The sequence below is a fragment of the Malaclemys terrapin genome, chromosome 6 (assembly GCF_027887155.1).
Source record: "Malaclemys terrapin pileata isolate rMalTer1 chromosome 6, rMalTer1.hap1, whole genome shotgun sequence".
NCBI classification, from domain to species: domain Eukaryota; kingdom Metazoa; phylum Chordata; order Testudines; family Emydidae; genus Malaclemys; species Malaclemys terrapin.
Genome location: NC_071510.1, coordinates 62,997,932 through 63,021,707, shown reverse-complemented (window position 1 = coordinate 63,021,707; position 23,776 = coordinate 62,997,932). Strand labels below are relative to the sequence as shown.

Genomic DNA, 23,776 nt, shown 5'->3' with positions numbered 1-23,776 from the left:
GAGCCTTTAAATCTTGAAAGGCCCCGCCTCTTCTGGTTGAGGCCACGCCCCTGCTCAGGACTCCGGCGTACCGGTAAGTCTTTTAAATTGGAAGGTCCTTTAAGTCGCCCTGCATGGAAGAGACCTCAGGGGGATGCAAACTTCAGAAATAAATGTTTAGGAAACAAATTATTTACAAGCACAAGTTCTTAAAATCAACCAGTGTGACGGCACGCAGTCATATGCCTGACTAAAACACACTTTCTAATTGGGTTGTGCTGTGCTTTGCTTCCCTCTGAAAGAACTACAACACAAATGACACCAAAGTAGTACCTAATATATTCCTTAACTTTGTTTGTTTACTGTGTGTTGTGGTCACTGTTAAACTTGCCTTTTTGCCTTAGCTGAATGGAAATGTTTACCTCAATATTACCTGAATTCCCCTCTACAAATCACAAGACAGCCTGTTGCTAATTTCCCTTTTACATTCTCCCCTGTCTAATTATAGTACCAATCCGATGTCTTGGAAGAAGAACAGCTTAGATAACTTTTGATTATGTAACAATAGGCTCTGCCTTACAGGAGATAGTGATATGGATTTAACCCAATTTATTTAGGATTTGAGCTTTTATTTCTCAAGAGGTGCATGAGTATCTTTTATACATCCACAAGTTAGGGATCCTTTCTTGTAGTCAGTGTGACAAATGAACAGGACTGGCAACAGTATTGTCAACTGAGCCAGCTACCCTGCAAGCAGGACCAGAAACCCTTCACTCTTAAAGTGATAGCATGTGATTATTACATAGTACTCAATGTACCACACTCTAGAACAAGGGTGGCCAAAGTGTGGCTTGTGAGCCACATGCAGCTCTTTTACAGTTAAAGTGCGGCTCGCAGAGCCCTTCATGCTCCCCATTCTCCCTTATTAGCGTGTGTGGGGGGGACCTGGGGCTTCTGCCCTGCAACGGGGTGGTGGGGCTAGGGGCTTCTGCCAGAGATGCCTGATGCCTGCTGAGAGTGGAGGGGGACAATTTAAAGGTTCAGGCCCCCCAACATCTTGAGTCCCTCCCCCACAACCATCAGCGGCCCCTCCCTGCAGCTCAGGTGTTAGCTCCATGTTGAGAGTGTTAGAATAAAGGCCAAATACTTGCCTATTATCCCAGCTGTTTTTCCCATATATAAAGGTATAGCAAGACAATCAATCAAAGAGGCCCAACAGCAAGGAGGCCCAGCAGATGTATCCCATTACCCCTACCCCTGGACCCTGGAAGGGCAATCAATCAAGGGGACCCAACAGATGTATCCTATATACCCCTAGAAAGGAATTTAAAATTCCTTAGGTCAGCAGAATGTATGCACGTTAAGTCATTTGTTACTGGGTATAAAAAGGCTTGCTCTCCGCTTGTAAGGTGTGTTCCTCCCTCTGGCATGAGTCGAGGGGGACACCCGCTCAGCTGACTGATCAATAAAGAACTTGAAGCCGTCTTCTAGACTCCCGTGCCTCCTTGGGGTAATTGGGCAGCTCCAGGGGGAAACGAGCCCATTTGGCTAACAAATGGCGACTCCGCCGGGACTTCTCTCCCTGTAGAGGGCACTGACCGACGGCCGAGGGCGATTCCGAGGAGTGGCCACCTCGAGCTGTTGCTTTGCTCGGGCCTCGGATCGTCACAATCGGTCGGGGCGGCTGTGTCCTCTCTAAAGAGAACTCTGAAAGACACGGAAGCAAGACGGCTTCAGAAGGAGGGGAAGTCTGACTGCCGGACACGGCCACTTCGGGCGGTAAGTGCGTTTACCTCCTGGGTTTGAGGAATAACGCCCCCGAGGTGTGGGTTGGACAGTGGAAATCCCCTAGGCAGCCTGTATACGGGAAGGTATGTTAACATTATTGTAGCTTTGTAAATGTCTTGTTGTTGTGTTTTTGGTTAAAGGGTAAGCAAATAACGGCCAGTGAGTAACGTAACTAACTCCACAAGTCCATGGGCCGTTTTTAACAATTATTGGGACTTGGAGCAACCTCAGGGATTACTCTTGTTTATAGGAAGGGTAATCTTGTTTCTCCTCTTAATGGTGTGTTGGAAACCGAGATTGTACCTGATTAAAGGATCTGTGTGAAAGATGAATGAGTGCTGCTGACAGGTCTGAGGCTTAAGCTGACTTCAGCCGCCCCAAGACTCCTGCGAGGGGAAACCCGATGACCAGGATATCTTGATTGCAAGGGGGGTCAGCCGAACCTCGTGACCCAGCGGATATCTGAGTTAGAACTAGATCTATACCTCTTCCCCCTCTTGATATCTCTGTCTCGGAAAACTCTGGGTAAAGCATAATGGGGTCCGGACAAAGCACCTTCTCCTGGACACCCCTGGGATGTATGCTGGATAACTGGAAGGCGTTTAGACGCCAGGCTAATTATGGAATTGTATTATGTAAAGACAAGCTTGTAAAATTCTGTACTCTTGAATGGATGACATTCGGGGTGGAATGGCCTGAGGGAGGGACGCTCAAACCAGGGGTTGTACAAGCAGTACATAGCATTGTGACCTGGGATGGGCATTGGGACCAATATCCCTATATAGATATTTGGCAGGACCTTGTGGCCAATCATCCCCCATGGTTGCAAAAATGTAGATCACAAACTATTAAAACCTTAATGGCCCGTGCCCCTGTTAGGAAACCCTGTTTCCCTGTTAAGAAATCTTGTCTGCGGGCTGTGATTCCCTCTGCCCCTGATCCTATGCCCCCTCCCCCTTTGTATCCTGGCCTCCCGGCTCCGGTACCCTCAATTGAAATCCCCCCCCACATCTCTGAGGATAATGCCTCAGCTGAAAGGGGTGAGCCAAGCAACCAGGATTTTTCCAAACGGGAGCCCCCTCCGATCTCTCTGAGCTCCCCGGTGTCTAACCACACCAGGAGCAAGGGTGGCCCGGTACTCCAAGGGCCCCTGCAACAGAATTATTTGTGTCCACTGCGGGAAACTGTAGCCCCTGAGGGTAATCTCACTATGGTATATGTTCCCTTTACCACTAGTGAGCTATATAATTGGAAGGGGCTTCGGGCAAGAATATAGAGGAACTTTTAGAAATAGCCATGAAGGTTTATGATCGGAGGGATGATGAGGAGCGAAAGAAAGGGGGCCCGTGTTTTGGCCATGGCCCTGAGAGAAGGATATGCAGAAAGGGGGGACAAGGTTAAGGAGAAGCCAGGGCCACCTGGGAGGGGACGGGACCCCCGCCTGGGTCGAAATCAGTGCGCTATCTGTAGGAAAGAGGGGCACTGGAAGAATGAATGCCCCCGGCGACAGGCCATGGGAAAGGAACGTAAAAACAAAACCCGGTCCTTCCCCTCCTTTACAACAACACGGGACGTTCAGGGGAGGGATCTTCCCCATAGAGAAGCCGAGGGACCCAGCGGCCCCTCCTGACAGCACAAGCTGCCAGCCTGGATCCCACGGTAAAAATTAAAGTGGAGGGCCGCCCAATTGAAGCCCTTATTGATACTGGGGCCACTCTTAGTTTGCTCCCCCTTAATAAGGCCCCCCGAGATAGAGCTCGGGAATGTGCCATGGTACAGGGGATAGAGGGACAAACTACAGCTTTGGAAAAAACTTTGCCTCTCCTAGTAAAGGTAGGGGACCGCCAAATTTCCCACCAATTTGTTTGCAGCCCCTCTTGCCCCATCGCGCTGCTTGGACGAGATATTCTTACTAAACTACAGGCAGAAATCTCGTTTGATAAAGGGACTATGGAAGTTAGACTTCCTAAGCAGCAGTCTTCAAATTACCAGATGACCCTGATAAGCGCTGGAAATCACCTCCCGGAATGCTGGGGGAGGAATGAAGAAAGCCAGCTGTCAGGGGTTAACCTTGAGGTTTGGGCAGAGGAGGGAGGTGTCGCTCGAGCCCGGAATGCTTCACCAGTGCATATTTCCCTTAAGGAAGGAAGCAGCCCGGTCCGAATTCGACAATACCCTCTTAAGCTGACCACTAGAATCGGGTTAAAACCTCTGATTCAAAAGTTTCTGCAGTGTGGGTGGATCAGGGAAGGCACGTCCCCGTACAACACTCCGATAATGGGAGTGCCTAAGCCTAATGGGCAGTATCGGTTGGTCCAGGACCTGAGACAGGTTAACAAGTTAATAGAGGCTCCCTATCCAGTCGTCCCAAATCCCCATACTATTTTGGGCCAAGTTCCCAAAGAGCACAGTTGGTTCTCTGTAATAGACTTAAAAGATGCCTTCTTTTCTATCCCCCTTGATTTGGAATCTCAAAAACTGATTGCCTACGAGTGGGAGGACCCAGATACTCACTATAAGGCCCTATACCTTTGGACCGTGGTCCCACAGGGACTTACCTGTGCACCCGAGATTTTTGGCAGCCAGTTGAGAAGGGACCTTGCCCCATTCCTGGCTAGACACCCCTCATGTAACATAGTCCAGTATTGCGATGATTTGCTCTTAAGTACTGAAACAGAGGCAGCTTGTAAAGAGCAGACTGTAAAGCTCCTTAATTACCTTGGGGCACAGGGGTATAAGGTCTCAAGGGAAAAAGCACAATTGGTTAGGCGACAGGTCACTTTTCTTGGGTATCATTTGTGCCAGGGAAGTCGTAGTCTAGGTAAAGAAAGAATCCAGGTGATACTCAATAACCCTCGACCTCAAAACCCCCGAGAGTTGAGGGCTTTCCTGGGGTTGACTGGGTTTTGTCAACTCTGGATCCCTGACTACGGGGGAAGAGCCAAACCGCTGTATGAATCCTTAACTAAAGAAGGTCTGCTTCATTGGACGTGGACCAAAGAGATGGAAAAAGCATTTCGAGAGCTAAAAGAAGCCTTGGTTCAGCCTCCCGCTCTAGCCCTCCCCGACCCTCGGAGGCCGTTCACTCTATACGTTCACAAGAGGGGAGGGGTGGCTGCTGGAGTTCTATGCCAAAGGTCGGGACCAACCTGGCGACCCATTGGATACTACTCAAAGGTGTTGGACCCTGTCGCCAAGGGTGGCCTGCCTGCTTACGGGCCGTTGCAGCGACCGCTCTCCTCGTACAGGAGGCTGAAAAGTTGACCCTGGGGGGGGACACTGAGGTTGTGGTCCCCCACGGGATGCCTCAAATACTGGGGACAGGCGCTGGGGAAAAGCATTTAAATCCCAGTTGACATACCAGATATGAGGTAGGGCTCTTGCTAGCCCCTAACTTAACCTTTAGGACAGTTAGCTCCCTCAACCCAGCTACCCTATTGCCTGACCCTTGGGTTTCCTATGAGACCAGCCCCACTCATGACTGTATTGAAGTCTTGCAACAGGTGTCCCAGGCACTCGGTATACAATGGAGGTTGCATACCCCCTGGAGGCCGCAGAGCTTGGGCCAGGTGGAAAGAATGAATAGGACTCTCAAGGATACCCTCACTAAACTATGCACAGAGTCTAGTCTAAAATGGCTTGATGCGTTACCACTCGCCCTTACTCGCATTCGAAGGGCCCCACGTAAGGGTCTTAAGCTCTCACCATTTGAACTGGTCTTTGGGTTCCCTCCCCGAATCCTGATCCCGGGGTTCCGGGAAGATGTAACCTGGGAAGTGGGAAATGACTTACTATGGAAACAGGTTTCCGGGTTGCAATCTGTTTTGTTACAGCTGCATTGACGCGGCACCATTCCAGGCTCTCCCCTTGGACCAGACCGTGCATCCGTTCCGGATCGGTGACCAGGTCCTTGTCAAGAAGTGGAAACGCGACCCCCTTACGCCAAGGTGGGACGGTCCACACACCGTTTCGCTCATCAGCCAGGCCGCAGTTAAAATTCTCGGGAGCGACAAATGGACACATCACACCCGGGTAAAGCGGTTTCTGAATCCTGACCAGGGAACCAATCCCACGGAAGAGGACACCGGCCCTCTGCCCACCCCGGCCCCGGAAGTCCGGGGTGGCACGGGCGAAGACACCGTCTGGGAGTATCAAGGACTCGATGGGCTAAAAGGACTGTTTAGGAAAAAGCAATAATGAACTCATTATTGATATTTCTGTTCATAGGTGTCTATCACGGCTATGGTTGGGAGAATAGGTTTATACAACTGGGAGAAATAATAGCGAGTTCCTTCAATCTTAGTAGCTGCTGGGTTTGTGGAGGTCCAGGGGATTGGAATGAATGGCCTTGGGTAGCCCAGTCAGTGCAAGCTAAATGGTGGATCAGTAATTTAAGTATAGTCCACAAAGGAACAGAAGTTTGGGATGAGGATAGTAGCCCTTGGTGACTCTATTCCTCTGAGATGGGGATCCTTTGTCTAAACCGAACAAAACCAGAAGGGGTGTATGTGGGCAAAAGCCGATGTGACTGGACCCTATCTCTAGGATTTGACTGCTATGATCACCCTAGTTGCCATATGTATGACTGTTCTAAATATCAAGGACGGTGGAACCATACCCACGTAAAACTTACTAATCATAGCTGGGTACCATGTTCCTACCAACAGCATACTGGTGAAGGCTGTAAGGCAGTTGGACAAGATGGGTTCTTTGATGCCCTCTTTCTAAGTTGCCAGCGAGATAATACCGACAGTAAGGATCACGTGGTACGCTGGTATCAGTGGGCATGCAACATTCTAATGGAACTCGGGTAACCCATTTTAATCATTTTTGGTCTACTACAAATAGCCCTAAATTTGGTTGTAGTTGCGCTTGGAGGGAAGGGGCTGGGGCTTGGAAATGTGACTATTGTAATCCTGACGGTACATCTATTGTATTAGGGGGACCCCTGGAGATTGCCTCCAAATTGGTCAGGAATATGTTATGTTGGGTACATTAGGCCCCTATTCTTTCTACTACCCCAAATCCAGGGAAATAAATTAGGAATTAAGGTATATGACGACTTGATTAGGGAGAGGCGGTTCGTTGATTCCGCATTGACTGCTGGAAGCTCCCAAAAGTGGGGGGCTCAAGAGTGGCTCCCTGTGTAATTGCATTAGTCCGTCGAATGGCTAATCAAATTGTATGCCAACGCATGATGGCATTATATCAACCGGTAAAAGCTGAGGATTGGGGGCCATAAGGCTCTCAAAATGCTTTTAAGGGGGGAGAAACTTGTTAGAATAAAGGCCAAATACTTGCCTATTATCCCAGCTGTTTTTCCCATATATAAAGGTATAGCAAGACAATCAATCAAAGAGGCCCAACAGCAAGGAGGCCCAGCAGATGTATCCCATTACCCCTACCCCTGGACCCTGGAAGGGCAATCAATCAAGGGGACCCAACAGATGTATCCTATATACCCCTAGAAAGGAATTTAAAATTCCTTAGGTCAGCAGAATGTATGCACGTTAAGTCATTTGTTACTGGGTATAAAAAGGCTTGCTCTCCGCTTGTAAGGTGTGTTCCTCCCTCTGGCATGAGTCGAGGGGGACACCCGCTCAGCTGACTGATCAATAAAGAACTTGAAGCCGTCTTCTAGACTCCCGTGCCTCCTTGGGGTAATTGGGCAGCTCCAGGGGGAAACGAGCCCATTTGGCTAACAAGAGGCAGTGGCAAACAGCTGGGAGCTGGAGAGAGGGGCCACTGCCTTTAGCTCTACAAGAAAGGCAGCACCAAAAGCAGCAGCTCTTCCTGCAGCTCCCAGTTGTTTGCTGCTGCCTCTTCCCACGCCCGCAGCTCCCAGCTTGCCAGCTCCAACAGCTGCCGTGCAGGGAGGGGGCCGGCAGAACCATGTGACTGAATGGGGCCAGCAAACCCTTGGAAAAATCTGGGGAGGCATGCCCCCCCCCGCACATTGCCTCTGGCTTCTGCCCAATGGGGCGGGGTGTCTTAAGTCTTCAGCCACCCCTACTCTAGAAAGAGACTACCTGTGGGTTGTACTTCTAAACAATTTAGAAAAGCAATTGTACTGTCCTTTAAAAATTCTGGCATGAAGAAATCATTTTGAAAATGAAACCCGTTTTGGGGGGCTTGGTCAGTTTAAAATATCTTTCTTGGCTAGAAGATGGGTGTCATAGTTACAAGGTCAGCTGCACCTTCTGACTCTCCCATTCAGGTGACAGACTTGGTGCCTTCACTCCTCTTGGACAAACCCCACAATTCTCCCACACACAGACTGGTTAGAGTTTACCAACTGTGATCCTTTAACAGATCCAGCTAGGTTTGGCACCTGCAAGAGTCTTCAATTTGGAAGTTGTGACCAGTAATTAAATATAGTGAACAGCTTCTTCAAAACAAAGTTGTATATTAACTGTGGAAATGTAACAATTAGGGCTGTCATGCAATTAAAGAACTTAATCGCAATCACGCGATTAAAAAAAATTATCGCAATTAATCGCACTGTTAGACAATAATAGAATACTATTTATATAAATATTTTGGATGTTTTCTACATTTTCAAATATATTGATTTCAATTACAACACAGAATACAAAAGCATACAGTGCTCACTTTATATTTATTTTTAATTATAAATATATGCACTGTAAAAATAAAAGAAATAGTATTTTTCAATTCACTTAATACAAGTACTGTAGTGCAATCTCTTTATCAAAAAAGTTGAACTTACAAATGTAGAATTATGTACAAAAAATAACTGCAGTCAAAAACAAAACAATGTAAAACTTTAGAGTCTACAAGTCCCCTCAGTCCTACTTCTTGTTCAGCCAATCGCTCAGACAAACAAGTTTGTTTACATTTGCAGGAGATCATGCTGCTCACTTCTTGTTTACGGTATCACCTGAAAGTGAGAACAGATATTCGCAAGGGACTGTTGTAGCCGGCATTGCAAGATATTTATGTGCCAGATAAGCTAAAGATTCATCTGTCCCGTCATGTTTCAACCACCATTCCAGAGGACATGCGTCCATGGTGATAATGGGTTCTGCTCGATAACAATCCAAAGAGGCGCAGACCAACGCAAGTTCATTTTCATCATCTGAGTCAGATGCCACCAACAGAAGGTTGATTTTCTCTTTTGGTGGTTCGGGTTCTGTAGTTTCCACATCAGAGTGTTGCTCGTTTAAGAATTCTGAAAGCATGCTTGTAGCGGGGTAGTCACCCTGCTCCTGCCCTGAAGGGCTTAAAACAGCCCTGGGAGAGGGCTGTGGCGGGGGAAAAGGTAGGCTGATGGGGAAAGCAGCCACAGCTGCGGCCAGCTTAATCAGGGCTCAGCTGGCCCTTATAAGAGGGCAGTGGGCCAGAAGCTAGGACAGACACTCTCTCTCTAGCCTTTAAGAGAGAAGGATCTGGCTGCCTGGGAAGCTGAGGAGGGTACCTAGGGTGGAGTAGTGCTGGGGAAGGGCAGAGGGAGCTGGGAAGCTCCAGCCTAGCAATGCCCTAGGCCGCAGGCAGAGTTAAGGGCCCACAAAATAGGTACTGGGGCTGCAGAGAGGCAGCCCAGAGATAGGCAGAGGCAGCAGGTCCTAACCCTCTTGCCAATGATGAGTTGTTTACAGACCGCAGTCGGCCCCAGGGAGCAGGGGCTAGATGATGACTGGCAGCAGCCACTGAGGCAAGGTGGGTTTAGAGGGTTGGGGGTTCCCCTGGGAAGGGAACATACAATTCTCCCCCCCAAGTACTTCAGTCACAAATTTAATTAATGCATTATTTTTTTAAGGAGCACCACCAGCAAGGAAGCATGTCCTCTGGAATGCTGGCCAAAGCATGAAGGGACATACAAATGTTTACCATTGTCTCCCTCCTCATGGAAGAGAGATGAGTTCAGGAAGGAGTTAATTCTTTGAACCCCTCTAGCAATTAGCAATCAAACAGGTACACATAATAATCATAAAAATAACTCAGATTACCTAGATCTTCATAGCAGTTAAACATGAATATTAAATAATTAGCCACAAATAACTTATTCAAAGAATGTTTCTGTTTTTATATTGTTCACAAAGTGTAAATTGAAAAATTCTACTATATATATATAATTTTTACTGTGGTAGTGTTCAGAGTCTGATCAAGGTCCCATTGTGTTAGAAGCTGTACAAATGCATAAGATAATAAGGTTCCTGCCCTGAAGAGCTCAAAAGTATTCTCTAAATTTTGGGCTGCAGATTGTTCATGAAGAGTTTTTTGCATATACTGTCATTGCAAGTCATGCTATGTCCATTATTTGCATTGTTCATATGGTTCTTTGACTGACTGGATTACTTTCATGACTAACCAACATAGCCTGAGTTGTGAAATTTATAATTGAAGATACAATTTGTAATTCATTTTGGGAAATATTCGAGCATAATTCATCTTCAGTTTTTGCTGAGCTAAAGGAAAGCTTAGGAAAGCTTCAGTATATTCTCTCTCTTTGTACCACAGAGCTAATGAAATTTGATAAGCCAATTTACTTTACGTTAGTCGAGAGTTCTGTCATTCACAGATTCATTCATAACATCCATCATCTTGGTTCAAGCACTTAATTTATTGGAAATAAAGGTCCATGGACAGTTATAAAAGAAAAGTGTAGTTTCTTTAGTGAAGTCTTTTTAAAACTACAAGTTTCTCAGCAAAAACCAAGAGCAGATCACAAGGAATATCAAGTTCAGCAGGCTTCAAGTGGGATTCACTTTAGTTATACTGGCTTGATCGTATACATTCAAATAGCCATCAGTGCGGTATTGAGAGTGTCTCTGTCTAGCATGCACATATGATCATGCATGAATCAGTTAGTGGAAATGTTTGTCTGTTGGGGTGGATCCTGCACAGTGCTGGTATAGAGTATCACATGTGTAAGTGCAAGGTAAAAAGTGATGGAAAGGACCTGGGCTGACAGGGAGTCTGCTGCTGTTATAAAGAGTGCTGCCTGAACAACTACTAAATTATTTCTACCTTGTAGCAGGAGTCAGACCTGGAAGGTGGGGAGGAGGAGAGAAACATTGCCCGATCAGATATGCGCACTCCCTGCCCAGATTTTACACTGCGCTCTTGAGAGGGAGAGGGCATACAAGGGCCTTGAGATTTAATGCTTCTCACTGTGGAGAAACTCACCAAAGCCCCAACCCCAAGTACAGTACTTAAGCATGTGCTTAAACATAATGGGACTGACTGTTGTAAATTTAATTGTGTGCATGCCCAGCCTCTGCTCACATTTGTGATGGAATGTGGTAACCTTGGGTATACTGCTGGGCAAGGGTTTATTGGCACAAGACCTTTGTTGTTATTGATATTGTATGTCCAGTTTAGAATTTAATTTCCCATGCCTTCATTTGGTGTGCGTTGTCCTTCACTCATGTTATGCCCATCAGCATGTCAAAGGGCTGTGTCTGGATAACTCTGTGTCAGTGGAGAGATGAATATCATTTTAGAAGCTAGTCTGGTGCTTTCTGTTTCTGAAATTTGTCTCTGAGAGGTTCCTGTGAACAGACTTAATGTTCCTTTGTAGTCATATTGAGACAGTTATTTTGAAACTGGAATATTTCTCCTTTTTATTTCTCTTCCATCGATAAGAAAAATCTCCTGTGATGAACCAATAAAAGGTGGTGAATTACCCTAAAAGAAAGTATTCTGCACTCTGGCCGGTTGGGGAGAGCGGCCTGCGGCTGGGCTCGGTGCCCTCCCCTGCCGCGCTGGGGGTGAGTGGGGGACGGGGGGAGGCTTTTTTGCCTGGGGTGGCAAAAAAGCCAGAGCCGGCCCTGTCTCCCAGGGCTGGCTTTAACCCTTTCTGGGCCGGAGCGGTTGACCACTCCGCTACAGGCAGCTACTTCTGCTGAAAGCATCATCATTATAATAATTTAAGGGTGTAGTTCACTGAAAAGAAAGAACAACATTTCCATAAGTACATTGATTGCACCTGCACAAATTAGGGGGGAAAACCCTAAACCTGCCAGGGTGGTTAAAATTTCGATAAGTTTAAATGAAGGAAATCTCTCTGTAGGTACTGAAGAGAAGCACTAATTCTAGATGGTAAGTTATTTGGACCAGGGACTATGTTTGGTTTTGTGTCTCTCCTGTGCCTATCACAATAGGGTCCTGGTCCAAGACTGGAGCTCCTAGGTGCAACTGCAATACAAATCATAATAGTGGAGTCAGTGTCTGGGATGGCTTCACTGTCCTAGTCAAGTAACCACCTCGATCAGCCAAATACCAGAGGCAGCAAAGTTCATTGGATCATTTTTCTGAAAAAGGAAGCCTGAAGAGTACATGCAAAAAATGCGATTACAATCCTTCACATCTGTGCAATTAGTGATGGCATACACCAATGACTGGGTAAGCAGTCATGATAAATGGCTGCATGGAAAAATAGAGAGACAAGGTGGGTGAGTTCTCTCTCACCAATAGCAATTGGTCCAGTAAAAGCTATCACCTCGCCCATCTTATCTCTCTAATATCCTGGGACCGAATATTTAGATGCCTTAAAAAAAAAAAAAAAAAAAAGCACTGTCTCTCAGTTGGCTATGGATGCAATCTATAATTAAATTAATTTTGTGGCCCCTTAAAATTAAAGGCATCTATTTTCCACTGACATCAATTTTCTTAACCTAAAAGGGTAAAGCTTTTATAGTGCTGTGTGTGCATGTGTGTATATATTATATAAAATACCTCTAGTTGTGACACTTATTGTTAAAGCTGCTTAACACTTTCCATTATAGCCCTGTTTTCAGTTGCTTATAACTTTTTGTTGAATGTTAACTGTTCATGTTGAAATTTCCTGTGCTAGGTGTCTGCCTCAGGCTGGTTTTTTTTTTTTTTTTTTTTTTTTAAGATTCAGACATTTCTTAGAACCAGTCAGAATAAAGGAGAAGGAGGAAGCAGCTGAAGATATGAGGAGGGGGCAAATGAAGACAGGAGCAATAGGAGAAGAGGTACACAGTGACAGGAGCCTGTGAGGACAGGGGCAGAAGTGATGGGTGGGGGGAATAGGAGCAGGAATGGATTAGGGGGACAAGGGCGTAAGGGTTTGTGAAACACTCAAATATTACGGTGATAAGTGCTGTAGAAAAGCCCAAGAAGAAATTAATAATTGTGTTTCCAGTGCGGGGTTTGGATGTGATGCAGTAAATAGGCCTGGGCCACACATTGAATAATGAGGATAGAAAGGAATATTGAATAGCTACCCACTTGGTGAGCACTGTCCATGGGTGGCTTGCACTGCTACTACCTGTACTGTATATGATCAGTGGCTAAACAGAGAACTTCTGTCACGGATAGTGTCATTACTGCTTCATCCATGAGCACCATTCACAGACACACAACGTAACTATAGAGACCTCACAAAAATGAAACAGTTTGGCTCTTCTAAAACAACAGTGTATTGAGTAATTTTACTTATAATTGAAATCCTGATAGAAGCAGTAGAGAGGCTGATCTGATAGGGGTATTCTGCTTTGTTGACAGAAACACTTAGCTTATCTGAAAGCATAATTTTGCTAGACTTAATAGGACATTCTCATTTTCAAAAAGGACCTCATTCACACATTTGTCTTGCACCGACAGCAATAATTTGAGATGAAAGCAATTTTTTCCCTATTAAAATGCAGAACTGTTGGCCATAAATATCCATGCTTTGGACAGAAACTGTAGTCACTTATCTGCTCCAGCACAGTAAATGAAAACAAAAGGTCCTACAAGCCCGTTTTAAAATGCAGGAAAATATTTTATTTAGATCATTAGGAGGAAAGAAATGATCAGAGGGTGAGTACTATATTGGGGAGGAGTCAAATTTCCTTTTCTTTAATATGTCATGTTAAGATTATTTCCCTTGTATCTGCAATTAAGTAGTGGTATAGTTCAGAAATCCATAGCTGATTCTCCATCCAGAGTTTGTGTACCTTTGGGAAAAGACATATGCCATTATTGGACCAATGAGTTGGATTAACTTGCTATTATACTTTTCCATACGGAAAAAGCATTTATAAACTTTCAATCTTATGTCTTATTTTAGATTAAGGGTAATCACAAAACAAGAAAGACAAGAGTGGTGTATGGTTCCTCTCGAACATGTTGCATCAGCTGTGCTCAGAAAATGGCAGTGTAAGCGTGCGGACTCACCCCTGCAGTGCCTCCTGCTGGTCATCCAGGGGAATTAGCTCTGCCAGCCTTGGAGCACCCTCTGCAGGCTGGTGATCTGCCTGCCTCTTGGCCCTCGTGTCCCTTTATCTGGGGGCTGCCCCCTGACAGTAACACCTTTCTCTTTATAAATAAATTAAGGGAGATATCCCATCTCCTAGAACTGGAAGGGACCTTGAAAGGTCATCAAGTCCAGCCCCCTGCCTTCACTAGCAGGACCAAGTACTGATTTTGCCCCAGATCCCTAAGTGGCCCTCTCAAGGATTGAACTCACAACCCTGGGTTTAGCAGGCCAATGCTCAAACCACTGAGCTATGCCTCCCCCAAAGACCCTCTTTGGGTCTCCCCTGCCCAGGGAACCCCTACCCACTAACCACACCTCGCCTCAGTGTAAGGTTACTGCCAGTCACCATCTAGCCCCACTCCCTGGGGCAGACTGCAGTTTAAGCCACTCATCATAGGCAAAGTTGGGTCTGGACCCGCTGCCCCTCTCTGGAACCCAGTGCCTCTCTGGGGTCTTGGACAAGGCCCTGCAGCCTGGGGAGTTGCCAGCCTGGAGCTCCCCAGCCCTGCCTCACTCTAGGCACCCTGAGCTTCCCAGCAGCCAGGCCCTTCTCTCTCTGAAGGCAGAGAGAGAGACTGTTTCGGCTTCTGGCTCACAGCCTTTTATAGGAACCAGCTGGGCCTGATTGGGGCGTGTCCCCAGCTCTTACTGCCTTCCCCAATGAGCCCAGGCTTTCCTTCCCAGCCTCAGCCCTCTCCCAGCAGGGCCGGCTCCAGGCACCAGCCCACCAAGCTTGTGCTTGGGGCGGCACCTGGAGGGGGGCGGCGCGGTGCTCCGGCTCCGGCCGCCGGGGAGAGCGGAGCCCCAGCTGGGCGCTCCGGCCGCCGGGGAGAGCGGAGCCCCGGCCCGCACTCCGCCCTCCCCCTGGCACTCTGGCCGCCGGGGAGAGCGGAGCCGCGGCGGGCTCTCCGCCCTCCTCCTGGCGCTCTGGCTACTGGGGAGAGCGGAGCCCCAGCTGGGCTCTCTGCCCTCCTCCCGGGGCTCTGGCCGCTGGGGAGAGCGGAGCCGCGGCGGGCTCGCCGCCCTCTTCCCGGGGCTCCGGCTGCCAGCGGAGCCGTGGCAGGCGCGCCGCCCTCCCCCCGGCACTCTGGCCGGTTGGGGAGAGCGGCCTGCGGCTGGGCTCGGTGCCCTCCCCTGCCGCGCTGGGGGTGGGTGGGGGACGGGGGGAGGCTTTTTTGCCTGGGGCGGCAAAAAAGCCAGAGCCGGCCCTGTCTCCCAGGGCTGGCTTTAACCCTTTCTGGGCCGGAGCGGTTGACCACTCCGCTACAGGCAGCTACTTCTGCTGAAAGCATCATCATTATAATAATTTAAGGGTGTAGTTCACTGAAAAGAAAGAACAACATTTCCATAAGTACATTGATTGCACCTGCACAAATTAGGGGGGAAAACCCTAAACCTACCAGGGTGGTTAAAATTTCGATAAGTTTAAATGAAGGAAATCTCTCTGTAGGTACTGAAGAGAAGCACTAATTCTAGATGGTAAGGTATTTGGACCAGGGACTATGTTTGGTTTTGTGTCTCTCCTGTGCCTATCACAATAGGGTCCTGGTCCAAGACTGGAGCTCCTAGGTGCAACTGCAATACAAATCATAATAGTGGAGTCAGTGTCTGGGATGGCTTCACTGTCCTAGTCAAGTAACCACCTCGATCAGCCAAATACCAGAGGCAGCAAAGTTCATTGGATCATTTTTCTGAAAAAGGAAGCCTGAAGAGTACATGCAAAAAATGTGATTACAATCCTTCACATCTGTGCAATTAGTGATGGCATACACCAATGACTGGGTAAGCAGTCATGATAAATGGCTGCATGGAAAAATAGAGAGACAAGGTGGGTGAGTTCTCTCTCACCAATAGCAATTGGTCCAGTAAAAGCTATCACCTCGCCCATCTTATCTCTCTAATATCCTGGGACCGACACGGCTGCAACAACACGGCATAAAAACAACAGTTCAACGATTATGTTCTTACTTTGAGTGAAGGTCAAAAAAGGTTGAACTGAAATTGCTGATGTTGACCAGTTTTTGAGCCAAATAAATGAAATAGTGGGAGTTGTGTCTGAGAAATTTTGACAACCAGGTGAATAATGACCAAGGAAAAGCTCAGAAGGAGGTTTAGCAAGAAGGCAAGAATAAATGTTTTTTTTTCAATGGGCAGTAGGCACACTGTGCTCGCTCATGAATTCTCTTTAGGCTATGCTATTCCATTCTTTCCTATATATAGAAGGGTATGAGATACAGCTAAAAAAATACACTTAAAAATGTCTCTGGTCCCACAATATAAAAGCAGACTTACAAAATTTTCTGAATCTTACAAAAAGCTGCCAAAATCTGTCACTTTTAAAAACAAATGAATCCAGAAGAAGGCATCAAACATAAAGTGTTTGTTTAAACACCTGATTATGTTCACAGTTGCAGAAATTGTACATAAAGACACAAGTGCAATTCCATTTTAATAACTCTTGAGAGTGACTGTAGGCATACTGGGATGAGCAGTTTGACCCAAAAGCCTCTCTTTTCTTAGCCATTATTAGCCACCATTGGGTTTGCTATGTATGCTAAGCCAGGGACCAAAATTAATTTCCCAGCGTGACTGACTTTAGGATGAGGCAGTTTTGCAATTGGCAGGTACAAAGCTTGTTCTTGTGATTTGATTGGTGCCCAACACTTGGTCTCAAGAGACTGTGGGAGAGGGCTGAGTTTTTACTCTACTTAAAAATTAAAGCCAAATGGAGAGTATGGACAGACAGTTATATTTCTACTCATTTAGGAACATGGGTTTTTTTAATTAGAAGTGTTTGCTCCCAAACAAATAACTTCTATAATTAATAACAGACAGATTAGATCATGCAGTTACTGGAAGTTTCACTTTAATAGAAGGTTCTTCGTATAGAAGTGAAATGTTAAATGTTGTGAATTCTTTAAGTCTCTGTGGCATGTTTTCAAGTAACCGTCTCCTTCATTAGCACTCTCGTCTACCATAAACATGTGTCAAGATGCTGGGGAAATACAGGTTTGTGCCACTGGCACAAGTTCTTTTTATCTAACTTGATAATTAATATAATGTCCCCTGTTAGGCTATTTTAGCATCTCTCTATTGCTTGTTATCATCTTTCAGGTTTTAAACTTCAAAGTGACATTAGTGATCTTATTGATTCAGTTTTTAAATTCTTTCACTTGCTGGGTCTTTACACTATGTCTGAGATAGTAGTTAAACCAATAATCTGCTCAGGCATTTGAAAAGTAAATCAAGAAAACAGACCCTTATTTGTCTTACCAAGGGCGAATTAAATTGAATACTGTGCCCATCAAGGGTTCTCAGTTTCACAATAAAGCCATCCATTAGAAAATGAAATCCCTCAGAGACCAATGTTTAATCACTTTTGGCTACACCCAGAGACGGCACCTAGTGTTAGAAACTGATAAATATGCTTCAGCAAAGACTGACTCAGGACTTTCTGATGATGCTCTCAGTACTTGTAACACTGATTGACATCTGCCAGTGTGTGTGTTTGTTTTGTTTTTTATTTGATTCCTGGCAGATTTTTTGGGTAAGTTTGTAAGTCTTCTTACCAATAAAAAAGAACCCTAACATTGCTGCCTTTTATCACATATATCATACATTTGAAAAGCTATGACAATGTCATATACCAGCGTATGGTAGTAGTAGGCAAAGTGCTGATCTTTAATGGCAAACAGCATTCAGTTTGTCACAATTAAAAATATTCACAGACTATAAGGCCATTCCTGACCACTGTGGTAATTGAGATTCACCACCTAGAGGCCTTAGAATTTCAGTAACTTCTGCAGTGGAGGGGAAATGTTCTATTCTATTCTACATAAGTTCTTATATTGTGCCTGTCACCATAGTATCTCTACTCCATTAGCGAATACTACTGAACCCAATAATTTCTGGAGGAACTAAAGAGTATATGTTAGAAAGATATCAGACTAGTGTGACGGGTTGGATCACAGAAACCCCCTTGGGAGCTGCCACCTAATGTACCAAGACTACCCCTGCTCCTGTCTTCCCTGCCAGCTCAGGACTTCAGCACCCTGTCTTGCTGAGCCAGACACTCCTGTCTGCTCCTACACAGACCCAGGGTCTGAATAACTTACCCCAAAGCTGCAAGTTTACCTGAAAACAGCTCACAGAAGTGTGCTTGTCTTTAGCACTCAGATGCCCAACTCCCAATGGGGTCTAAACCCAAATGAATCCATTTTACCCTGTATAAAGCTTATACAGGGTAAACGCATAAATTGTTTGCCCGCTATAACACTGATAGAGAGATATACACAGTTGTTTGCTCCCCCAGGTATTAACACACACTCTGAGTTAATTAATAAGGAAAAAAGTTATTTTATTCAATACAGAGAATAGGATTTAAGTGGTTCCAAGTAGTAACACACAGAACAAAGTAAGTTACCAAACAAAATAAAATAAAATGTGCAAATCTATGTCTAATCAAACTGAATACAGATAATCTCACCCTCAGAGATGCTTCAGTAAGTTTTTCTCAGACTGGACACCTTCCAGGCCTGGGCACAATTCTTTCCCCTGGTACAGCTCTTGTTGCAGCTCAGGTGATAGCTAGGGGATTTTTCATGATGGCTCCTCTCTCCCTCTGTTCTCTTCCACCCCTTTATATATCTTTTGCATACGGTGGGAACCCTTTGTCCCTCTGGGTTTCCACCCCCACCCCCCCACTTGAAAAGCACCCAGGTTAAAGATGGATTCCAGGTCAGATGTCATGATCACATGTCACTGCAAGACTTCATTACCCACTTGCCAGCACACACATATACAGGAAGACTCACAGGTAGAACACAGCCATCTGCCGACAACAGTCCTGGTTAATGGGAGTCATCAAGATTCCAAACCACTATTAATGGCCCACACTTTGCATAATTACAATAGGCCCTCAGAGTTATATTTCATATTTCTAGTTTTAGATACAAGAATGGTACATTTATACAAATAGGATGATCACATTCAGTAGATTATAAGCTTTGTAATGATACCTTACAAGAGACCTTTTGCATGAAGCATATTCCAGTTACATTATATTCACTTATTATGTTTTTATAAAACCATATTGACTGCACAATGTCACAACTAGATTTAAAGATTCCTAATGATTGTGAATTTACTGCTTCTCATAATAAGGTGCTGCAAATACAATTTCTTAACAATTCAGGTTATTTCCAGTGTGGTTGCTTCCCTTTTAAAATGTATTTCCATCTATCCTACCTCCCAGTTAATCCAACTTTCCTCTTTTTCCTGGGTCATTGACCATCTGGCTTCCATGGGGAATGTCTTCTACTGCATTCACTATTAATGAGCTTTAAGCATGAAGGGGAAGATCCTCAGCTGGTATAAATCGTCATAGTTCCACTGACTTCAACAGAGCTATGACAATTTTCACTAGCTGAGGATCTTAGATTCATAGATTCTAGGACTGGAAAGGACCTCGAGAGGTCATTGAGTCCAGTCCCCTGCCCGCATGGCAGGACCAAATACTGTCTAGACCATCCCTGATAGACATTTATCTAACCTACTCTTAAATATCTCCAGAGATGGAGATTCCACAATCTCCCTAGGCAATTTGTTCCAGTGTTTAACCACCCTGACAGTTAGGAACTTTTTCCTAATGTCCAACCTAGACCTCCCTTGCTGCAGTTTAAGCCCATTGCTTCTTGTTCTATCATTAGAGGTTAAGGTGAACAAGTTTTCTCCCTCCTCCTCATGACACCCTTTTAGATATCTGAAAACTGCTATCCTGTCCCCTCTGTCTTCTCTTTTCCAAACTAAACAAACCCAATTCTTTCAGCCTTCCTTCATAGGTCATGTTCTCAAGACCTTTAATCATTCTTGTTGCTCTTCTCTGGACCCTCTACAATTTCTCCACATCTTTCTTGAAATGCAGTGCCCAGAACTGGACACAATACTCCAGTTGAGGCCTAACCAGTGCAGAGTAGAGCGGAAGAATGACTTCGTGTCTTGCTCACAACACACTTGTTAATACATCCCAGAATCATGTTTGCCTTTTTTTGCAACAGCATCACACTGTTGACTCATATTTAGCTTGTGATCCACTATAACCCCTAGATCCCTTTCTGCCGTACTCCTTCCTAGACAGTCTCTTCCCATTCTGTATGTATGAAACAGATTTTTCCTTCCTAAGTGGAGCACTTGGCATTTGTCTTTGTTAAATCTTCTCCCAGCAGTTTTTCTAAGTCTTGCTGTGCCCTCACTCAGTGCATGCAAGTAACAATTAATGTTGTTAATTTTAATATTACAGGTTAAAGGAGCATATATGTATCTGGTATTTTTCCTGTGTAACCCTTTACTACAAAAAACACTACTACAGTTATCATAACTTTGTTTATCCATGGAAATTTCTACTGCATAAAAAGACTCACTGTTTCTGCTGTTTTTTTGTTTTTTTTTTTTTACACAGATGTGACTCCTTTGAAGTAAATGTAGTTGTCAATATAAAAATCAGTGTGAGATCAGAATTAGGTCAACTGTCTAGTCTTTGCTGCTGATTATTGATCATCAATTTTTAAAGTGCTTCCCCCATAGGACAGGGGGAATTGCGCCATTGACTTAAATCTGCACCCACTAAACAGGTTTAAATGAGTTCTCCAAACAATTCTGAATAGTTTTTCTCCTCTTCTTAATAAAGAAGTGATCTACATAGATATTACATGGGCCAGACACTTCTAAATCTATCTTCATTTTATATTGTTAAGGAAAATGCAATCTCATATAGGTGTGTGCCGCATACAATTTATAAATTTCATCAACAGTAGTAATCAGCTGCAAAGTCTATAATACTGCCGCTCTTCCTTCTCAGAGCCTTATTGCATTTTTTCAGTTATTCTTTAAAGACTACTTTGGTATACCTGGGAGCGGGATTGTGCCCATAATTGTCAGGCAGTGCATAATCAAAAAACAGAAGGCAAACCGCGGCATGAATATATTTGTCTTACCTCTTGCAGAAACAAAAGCTGCTTCCTTAATACCACCATTCTTACATATTGTTAATTATTTCCTGTTATCCAAAAGTCTGTCTTTCTGCACCATCCCACAAAGAAAGCCTTCCAATCCAATGATAATGATTTTTTGTAATTCTTATTCTCTATACAAATGGAATCAAGTAATGATGACTACAAGGTACATCTTCGTCCTCTCATATGCTGGCCTCTACACACGGGAATAACATCCTCAAAAAAATCTGTAAAGCACAACCGTGGCCTCCCTCAAATCCCTCCTTAAGGCTCTCCTCTGCCATGATGCCAAAAAATCCCTGACACTGACAGATAACCATGGACAGGCAGGTGGAAAGCTGTGAAATTTCAAGACCTGCTGTGCCTTATCAGCCTAGAATGTAAGTTATTTAGGGACAGGGACTGTCTTTTCATTTCATGTTGGTGCAGTGTCAAGCATAACAGGCCCTTTTGCTGCTTCTATAAGACAAATAGAAAGTATATGTTTGCTCAAGAAAATACACATAGATTTCTAGTACCCTAATTATAAATGTAAGAAACTGGGGAACTTCTGTTCAACTATCACCTTAGAATGGAATATAGAGGAGAACTGTAACACAACCAACAGATCTTTGAGGTGGACAGTCCTGCACTGAATTGCCAAACAGTGGCATAGAATAGACTGTCTAGCAGAACTAAGTTTTCTGTGTATTGACAATATAAAGGATATATAGAAGCTAGTAATGGTCATCCCAGAACAGACCTTATGTTTAGAACAGATTATTTATCACTCCTTTTAGTTTAAAAATTCAGCATTGTTATAAAATAGTTTGCAAGGATGAAGCTGTTTCAGGGCTTTTTAAGGATCAAGTGCTTGCTGCATATGTATATGCCATGTTGCTAATTGGTTAAACACTTCTTTGTTGCTGCTACAGCAATAACAAAGGGTTTCTAAAGAGTTTCATAACCATAATTGTACTGGAATATATTTAGGAACATAAATGGATACTTCTAGAAGAAAGCACTTAGAATGTATATTCTGAAGAATTTTCATTTCTCTTGGGGCCATTGTGCTTGGCAGCATATTCTGACTATTGTTAATTTGGACTATTGAATCAGCATTCTTGGAAGGTGTTTTTGTGATTCTCATGCAGGGTATCAGGCCATACACCATTCTAAGCATTATTAATGGAAAAAAACTTGCCTGAAACTCCTGCATTCCTTCCATACAGAGAAGTGTGCATATTTTTCTGTAAATTATTTAAACTGTTCCTTAACTTTCAAATGTTCTTTCTCTTCCTCCCCACCTGCTCTCAGCCTTGAGAGGTTAAATGTTTTTAGTGCAATCCCTTGCAAGTGTACTTGCTATTATAGGAAATTCAGTGGCTACATACATTGCATGGCCCTGGGGCTTACTAATACAAACATGATACTGGAGAGAAGACAGATGTTATATGCTCTAATACTCCCTAAAATTAATGTCAAGTATAAGAGCAGGTGCGTACAGGCTAAAGCTAAAAACATGCTTAGTGTCTCAGGTGGATCCTGACATCCAAGATGTTTCAGTCTTAGCTAAATTGATATAGTATCACCAATCACTGCAGTCCTGACTGTCTCCTACAGGAGAAAACAAAAGTATAATAGACCAAAGTTTTCTTTCCTACTTTACCTTGAGACTGAAAGAGCTGTGTTTGGGGATTGGGGTTTTAACCTTCTGAATTTTCTTTTACACCCTTTTCTACTCCTGTTCCTTCTCATATCTCTTATGATTGGGATGGTGAAAGCATCCTAACCTGCCCACTAAAAGGCCTGTGTGTGGTTTTGTTTGTCTGTCTGGGCCTCTTCTGCTCCTTCAAAATGCTGGATGGCTGCTGACAACAAAGCCATAAGCTGCACTGTTGTTGTGCTTCAGTGAAGATACTACCGATGCCGATGGGAGAGCTTTTCCTATTGGTGTAGGTACTCCACCTCCCCAAGAGGTGGTCGCTATTCTCCCATTGACCTAGTACTGTCCACACCAGTGGTTAGGTTGGTTTAACTGCATTGCTGAAGGGTGTGGAATTGTCACACCCCTGTGTGACATAGTTCTCCTGATCTAATTTCCCAGTGTAGACCAGGCGTTAGGAAAGGAATGAGGTGTGGTGTATGATTGCACTGGGAGAAGAGTAGTTGGGAAAAACTAAGGTCCTGAGCCAAAGCCTGCTTAAGTCAATGGGAATCTTTCCATTAACTTGAGTGGGCTTTGATTAGGCTTGAGGTGAATTAAAACTGTACTGTACAAGAGGGTGGAAGAGGCTACAGTGGGAAGGAAGCAGTTTCCAAGTCTGGAGAGGGGATCTGCACTAGGGAGGAGGCCTGTGTTTGCATATCTGGTTTATTGTGTAAGAGCAAAAGACACAATAGCCTGTGACTTAGCTAGTGCATCCATGTTGTGATTTAAGGGGACATTAGGTAAAAAAGGACAAACTCATCCCTGGTATAATTCCATTGAAGTATAATTACTCTCTGTTGTTACTCACCCCTTCTTGTTCACTGTTGAGAATGGGCCACATCCACCCTAATGGAATCGGCCTCGTTAGCACTCACCCCACATTTGGTAAGGCAACTCCCATCTTTTCATGTGCTGTATGTTTATACCTGCCTACCTAATTTTTCACTCCATGCATCTGATGAAGTAGGTTATAGCCCATGAAAGCTTATGCCCAAATAAATTTGTTAGTCTCTAAGGTGCCACAAGGACGCCTCATTGTTTTCACAGGAAACTGATAAAAGACAAACACCATATCAC

General features: G+C 44.7%; 1 long non-coding RNA gene across 1 annotated transcript in view; it reads right to left on the bottom strand.

Moving 5' to 3' along the window:
• Positions 1 to 13,577: 13,577 nt before the first annotated feature.
• Positions 13,578 to 23,776, bottom strand: part of LOC128839685 (uncharacterized) — a 117,947-nt gene continuing 107,748 nt past the window's right edge. Inside the window, exon 3 of the long non-coding RNA XR_008445502.1 lies at positions 13,578 to 13,697. This is a non-coding gene — a long non-coding RNA (uncharacterized LOC128839685). The remainder of the gene's footprint in view (positions 13,698 to 23,776) is intronic.